We start from the raw sequence: 8,120 nt of genomic DNA on the forward strand, positions 1-8,120 counted from the left end.
TCTCTGTGTCTCTCTCTTTGTCTCTGTGTCTCTGTCTCTCTCTGTCTCTCTCTGTCTCTGTCTCTCTCTCTCTCTCTCTCTCTCTCTCTCTCTGTGTGTGTGTGTGTGTGTGTGTGTACCTGCACATGTCATGGCACATGTGGGGAGATCAAAAGACAACCTCTACAAATCAAAGTCAGTTCTCTTCTTCTACAATGTGAGTGCCAAGGATCAACAGGGTTGGTGGTGGGTATTTTTTCCCACTGAGCCATCTCATTTAGCCAGTCCTTGTTCATTTATTAAAGACAAACAATAGCTTCATTTACCTTTGTTATTGGTTTTCTAATTTTTATTTCATTTGTGTTTCTCATGGTCATTACTTTGTTATTTCTTCTAACTTTGGGCTCAGTACTTTCTATTCAGTATGCTTGGGTTTTAAAGCTAGGTCATTCTATAGCAATATCTCTTTCAATAATCAATTGAAAAGAGATATCTCCACATATTCCCCTCTTAGTACTAATTTTTGCTATATTCCTTAGCGTTGGTATTGTATGTTTTCACTTTTGTTTTATGGTATTTTGTATATGCTTCTGGACATCTGGGTAGCTCACAGGTATGATGGGATGATTTTTAAGTTCTACATATTACTAAGACTTCTGCCTATATCCCTTCCTGATTTGACTGATTCATTTCAAAATGATCTACCACAACATCCCTAGATTAATTCCCAGGTGACTTCCTCTGTTGAATTTTTTTTAAGTCATTGGATTTTTAGCTGCAAATTATCTGCTTTTATTAATATTGGATTGTAGTTCACTATTCAATTTTTATTTTCCTCGTGTGTTGTTTTCCTGGTATCATTTAATTATTTGCTTTCTTTTATGAATCACTATGATTTTCTATTAATCACTATGCTTTTTTGTAAGAAAGTATAAACAGAATACAACATTTTAACATCATATTAGCTTAATGTAGCAGGAAATGTTATAATACATGTGTCACAAAACTAGACAAGGCAGCCAGGTATGGTGGTGCACGACCTTAATCTCAGCACTCAGGAGGCAGAGGCAGGCAGATCTGTGTGAGCTCCTGGCCAGCCTGATTTACATAGTGAGTTCCAGGACAGCCAGAGCTGTTACACAGAGGAACCCTGTCTTAAAAGACAAAACAGAATAAGAACAAAAATATACAGAAGAATTCTAAATTTTTAGGGCTCCACACATTCTTTAAATAGTTAAAATAATTGATAAGAAATATAGTTACAACACACTGCCTGGATTTAAAATATAGTGCAAAGCTGTCATATTTATTTTATTACTAAAAAAACAGAACTCTAAACAAAGCACAGCCTTCTTAGCAGAACATGAAACTTCTCAAAAACTGACCATATATTAAGAAATAAAACAACTTTCAAAAGATATAGTGAAATTTAAAAGCTTTTCTGTATTCTACCTGACAACAATAGAACACTGCTAGATATAAACAGTGTAGAAACTACAGAAGCATTCAATTCATGGAGAGTAATATACTATTAAATTAAAATTGAGTCACCGAAGAAATCAAGAATTAAAATATATGAACTGAACAAAGGTGAAAATATTTAGGATAAAACGAAGAGAGTCATAAGAGCAAAGTCTATAGGTCTAAATGTCAACATGTAAAAATTTGAGATCTAAATCTGATCAATCAATGACTGACCTTAAGTCTTTGGGAAAACCAGGGTAAACCAAACCTCAAAGCAGCAGATCAAAAGAAATAATTAAAATCACCCGACGTTAATTAAATAGAAGCCAAAAATACAAAGAATAAATGAAACAAAAAACTCAACAAGTTAGTTCTTAGAAAAGATCAACAATGTTGACAGTCTCCAAGCAAGTATAACCAAAAGAAAAAGAGAGAATACCAAAATTAATAAAATTAGAAATTTCAGAGAGATATTGCAATAGATACCACTAAGATTCAGAAAATTGTAGGGCATACTTTAGAGCGCTATATTCCACTAAATTGGAAACTCTAAAAGAAACAGATGGATTTCTAGATACATATACCTATAAAATTTAAACCATGAAGAAAAACATAATTTAGGCCAGCAGTTCTCAACCTGTCAGCGATGTCCCTTTGAGGTTCACATATCAGATACCCTGAATATGGGATATTTATATTACAAGTCATAGCAGTAGAAAAATTACAGTTGTGAAATAGCAATGAAAGTAATTCTGTTGTTGGGATCACTACAACACAAGAAACTGTACAAAAGGGTCATAGCATTAGGAAAGTTGAGAATCACTATTCTAATCAGCTAATCACCAACATGATTAATACAAGCCCAGGACCAGGTAGACTCACTGGAGAAGAATACCAGAACTTTAAAAAAGAATTTAGTGTTGTATTACTGTTTTTCGCTTTCTTTGGTTTTTCTGAGACAAGGTCTCAATACCCAGTCCTGACTGGTTTGAAAGTTTCTGTGTAGGCCAGACTGGCCACAAATGTCCTGACATTTCCTGACTCTGCTTGCCAGGGACTGGGACTGAAGACACAGACCCCACTCTTCCCACTCTGAAATTCATTACTCAAATAATTATCCAAAATGACAGGGGAAAGATAGTAATAGAAATAATAACTCTACAGTCCCTACAACTTGGCATTTCTGCCTCTGTATGTTTATTTAATTGGATTAAGTAAAAATCTTAATGAGGTATTTGCATTGCTTTGCCCATTGTAGCATTGTTCCCAATAGTTAAAACGTGGAGCCATCCTAAGTGCAAAACAAAGAAAGAAGGGAATAGAAATTGGAACTTATTTATTATTTTTATAATGATAAGCTATTTATGTACTTAATCTTGCATATTCTCTCATATAAATATGAATGGTGTTTATATATTAAAAGGAAGTACTCTTTGTCACTTGACACATGAGAGAATCTGAAGGATATTATACTTAGTAAGAAAAATGGTCAGAAAAAGAAGACAAGTAGTTTATAACATTATTTCATGTAGAAAAAATAAAACGTGTTGACTGTGGAAGCAAATGTAAAAAGGTGGTTACCAAGACCATGACAAGTGAGACACAGGGGAGTCTGTTCATGAGCTATGGGGTATCAGTTACAGAGAACAAACAACATTTAACAGCTTTAGTCCCTAGCAGAGTGAGAAGAATAATAATACCTTACCATACTTAAAATTCTTTAGCAGGATAAATCACAACTCTATTCATACACAATAAATAAATATGTGAAATAGCAGATAGATTAATGAGTTTGGTTGTATGTGAACAATTTCATAATTTCACCAAATTTAAGGTATTGAATTATATAGAACTTTAGTGCCACAAGAAAGTAGACAGCTACCATAGTCCCCATAAATCCTGTATTGCTAAGTACAGAGACACAGGTATTTCATACATATATATATATATGTATATGTATATAATATATATATATATGAATATATATTAAAGATAATGAACAGTTACTTATTTCAATTCCAATACTTCCTTGGGGTCTTGAGACCCATCCATGCCAGCTGTGGACTACCATGGTGTCCATCCTGAAAGATGAGGGAAACTATCCTTTGTTCTGTTGGGAAAGGTTTGCAGCTGCCACTGACACTTATCAAAATGGTGCTGAAATGATATAAAATCAGTCTTGATAAGATTTTTGAATATCCATTGAAGTCACTTCACATCTGGAAGGGCTAAATTGAAGCAATCTTCACAGGAAAACTCAATCACCAAAACTAATATGATACTAAACCATTGCAAAACATTGCAGCTTTGTATCAGTGACGCTAAGCTAATGTGAATGTGCAGAAATCTCAGCTCTGTAAACATTCAGGATGGAATAAATAAAAACATATGACAGAACAAATTAAGAGTGAACAATTTAATACCATAATTAGTTGTGAGAAATGTAAAATTAGTAATTATTGAAGAAACCATATGTTTAATGTATTAACTGGCACTATTAAAACTATATTATATTATTTTGTCAGATTATGTAATAAGCAAGATTTTTCCAGAGCTCAAGCTACTTCCTAAGAGGGAGGAAGATTAGGTTTGAAGGAAGCCTAATTATTTAGGCCATAGTTTACTGTACATTAGCTCTGTATTATTCTTTGCACATTGGGAGGTCTGTTTCAATTGTAAAAATAGGATTTTAAAAGTGTTTGATGAGCTTTCTAAAAACAATATTTAGTAACTGGAAATTTAAGGTCAGTATATAAATCTAGAGTTTCTATTTGCAGCATGCAAGCTTACAGGAGGTGCATTTACCAGCTTCTAACGAACCTGATAGATTCTGAAACTTCTCTACACTCAGATCCTCAGAATGCCACACAGCCTCATGACACTACCTTGAGGATCATTTTACGATAGCTGAAGCAATTCAATTCACGGTGTAGATAGTATAAGAACAAATAGGATACTGGGCCATTCAAAATAGCCAGAATTTTCTACATTCCTGTGCTTATTATGGGAAGGATCATATAGAGTCATATATTAATTAAGCACAAAATATTAGATACCAACATAGTAGTGATGTGTGTATGTATATGTATATATGCATATATATTACTATATATGTATTTGGTTATGTATACATTTATTTGTGTTTGTATGTGTATAGCTATATAAGACACTAATATATACCTATAGACTTGAATGCACATGTACATAAATGAATTTAACTCATGTTATATGCAATGAAAGAAATGTATAAGGAGATGCTTAAGTTACATTTTTATTGTGATAAGACATCATGATCAGGACAACTTATCCTAGAGTTTGTTATGGGTCCATCAGTTCCTGAGGGTGAGTCCATGACTATCATTTTAGGAATCATGGCAGCAGGCAGGCAAATATGGCCCTGGAGCAGTGGCTGACATCTTATACCTTGATCCATAAGCAGGAGACAGAGAGCTAACTGCGAATGATGTAGGCTTCTGAAATCTCTATGGCAGCCCTCCAACCCATCCCCATAACAAATCACAGGCTAGGTCACACCTCCTAATTCTTCCCTAACAGTTCTGCCACTGAGGGGGACCAAGTATTCAAATATATGAGCCTATAGGGGCCATTCTTTTTCAGGTCACCACGAGGACCAAAAACTACACAAGCTGAGGATTTTCATTGAAAATTCAGGAAAGACTTCTCTGAAGAGGTCAGATTAGTAGCACTTGAAAGTAGCCACCTTCAGAACTGTGTAAGAAAGAACATTCCAAAGAGGTTATAGTAGGTGCAGAAAATAAATGTATAATGAAAGAAACAACAATTAAAGAAATACACTAGAAGTCTAAAAACTTAGGAAGGATGATAACTGTTATATACACATTCTCCAATTTCCCTGAGTAACAAAAAAGAATGACTGAGGTAGAATATAAAATCAGCATTAGAATCAATTAGTTTAAAAACAATAATAATAAGCTTAATTAATAACTGTGTGGGTGAGTGTGTGTATGTGTAAACATGTTTGTAGCATGTACATTTGTGTGCAATCTCAACAACATTCATTTAAAAACATTCCCGACAAAACAGAGTATGGAGCTGCAATGTATTGTTCCAACACTCATAACGCAGAGAAAGAAGTCATGTTGGGAGTTTAAGGTCACCCCCAGGTACACAGTCAGCCTGAGTTACATGAAAGTCTATTGAAAACAAATCAAATCTTTCAATGATTTTTTTTCAGGAATCAAACAAGGTGTCACATGCTTTCTGCAATTGAACTCTGAATTGCAGCTATTGAGATTAAGAGTAGACTTGATTTCTAGCAATGTCATGTAAACCTCATGGTACAATGTATGCTTTGAGTTTTGGGTTTGTTTTTTTTTTCGTTTAGTATGTTTTTCTGATTATTGAGTTCTTTTACTTTATGTGTCTTCGGCCACTCTTTGTTGCTGAACTATGCTCCATTAGACAGTCTACTCTCTATTTTCATACACCAACTGATGGACATTGCCGTTGCTGCCCCTTTGGTCAACTCGGCATGATGATCATTAACAAAAAAGTACTTATATGGTCACAGAATTTAAATAAATACCTAGGAATAAATGCATTTGGCCAATCATATATTGCCTATGATGAATAATTTTTAAACTCTCTACAGTTTGGATTATGTAGCATTAATTCCTTGATCAGAGGTCAACCCTACTGAACAACTGTAGTTAAAGAGACTGTTGGCATACTTGATGAGATTGCTATATTATTTATTTCAGTCCACCTTGACATCATAGCTAAATTACTTAGACCCTCAATGGGAAAACCACAACTCTTGGCCTTTATATGGCAATTCAAGACAATGAGAATAAAGTAGTCAGTTTGCAGGAGGCTCATGTGAATGATGCATAAAGTTAAGTTCATTGTATTGATGCAACATCTGTCATAGAAAATACCTATTCTATTCATGGAGTTGAGATTTGTGCAAGTCCATTGGGTTTAGGTATTTACCTTTAACAAGCAACACTCTTACTTTCAGATCCAAATCATAAAATTTCCTTCCTGTGAAGAAATAATTTCACGACGCCTAATATTTTCTATATTTCCATCATCTAGGTCGGAGAAATAGGCTTTGCAGCTACGATTTTATGGGATTTTACAGGAATCTCAGAAATCTTTAAATCTTTAAAGAAATGCTAAAATGAGCCCAATAGCAAAGGGTGGCAAAGCCGATGAAAGCCAGTGTGCAGTGCTTTCTACATGAGCTCAATAGCAAAGGGCAGGAAAGCTGATGAGAGACGATGTGCAGGGACTTTCTATGTGAGGCAGAAACATGCACAACACATGAAAAGAAAAAGGAACTAGAAATATCTATGTAGTTATAAAGGAAAGCAGAGCCAAAGCAATTTGTCTGTGCTTCTTTCCCATCTGTGTGGTTCCTCCACTTAAACAGCCAATGTCGACAAATCTGATTTGCTTTTCTGCTATAATAGTTGTGACTTTGCTAGAAGATATGCTACAATGTCTAGATAAAGACATCTTTATGTAAATACTGCATGTATCCCACTTTAACACATATGCTTTGACATGTGATTTTTGTACACACCCTGCCTTCCTGTCTTCAGGTAACATGTGAGCTCCTGACAAATACCTGGACGGGAAGGTTTTTCTAGAGCCTGGAAAACTATCATTTCCCCATAACTATACCATTTGAGAAGCTGCAGATAATTTTCTACTCCGTATCAGAAAGTTCTCCATTATATCCAGGAAAGAAAAAAATAATATAACTCCATCCCTGGGTGGAAAAAACTATATGGACTATGGTTATTGTTCATGAAACAGGAGTTAAGAGGTTAAAATGATTTTTTCCAGTGTTGCTAAGTGCTTCTCGAGGGAAGTTAAACATGATGTTCAGATAGCCTTTCCTTCAGACTCATGTTTCAACTAGCTGACCACTCTTGATATAAACATTTGCCCTGGCTGGATTTTCCTCCTCCAGGATGATTGTCTGCCTGGCAACAAGACGACAGAAGCACAAAGCCAAAATATCCTTATGTGGGCATAGCTGCCGCTCATGGCAGAGCCAATTTGGATCCTATCCATTGGCAGGGATGTCCCAGAAGCAGCCAATTTTAGTTCAGTCTCTTTAAAATTATGGATTGTAAACAAACAGTAGGATTTTCCACAGTGGAAGGGAGAAGAGTGAGAAGATACGGAGGGACTAATGTTAGCCCCTAGTTCACCATGAATGCGGGGAGGGGTGAAGATCAGCTAGAAATCCCAGCTACTCTAGAGTACAACAGATAGTGCTTCAAGTTCATGAATCTATTATAGTCCTTGTTTTCTTTTCTTTCCTATTATCTTAACTGTCATACCTCCCCTTTTCTTGGCCTTTAATATGAATCAACAGATCAAAACGAGACAAGTTCAATGGGTAGATGCTGGGTTGTAGTAAGGCAAAGCTTCACATTGCTTTGAACTAGGTCTTCTAGACTAACTATCTTGAAGAAGCATGGCTGGTTAGAGTCAACAGATTTAAGGAAGGTGTAGTCATATCCTCCACGTGAGTTGTTTCTTCTGCAGCCAAGGTCAACAGCAGTATGCATATGCTGCCTGCTGCCATCAAGAGGTGTCAGAGCAAGAAATTGTCCAGGTCGTCAAGGTAGGACCAAGAAGCCTTGTTTCCAGCTGATTCTGAGTCCTAAGGCAATATT

Source organism: Microtus ochrogaster, chromosome 19 (assembly GCF_000317375.1).
Source record: "Microtus ochrogaster isolate Prairie Vole_2 chromosome 19, MicOch1.0, whole genome shotgun sequence".
Lineage (NCBI taxonomy): Eukaryota > Metazoa > Chordata > Mammalia > Rodentia > Cricetidae > Microtus > Microtus ochrogaster.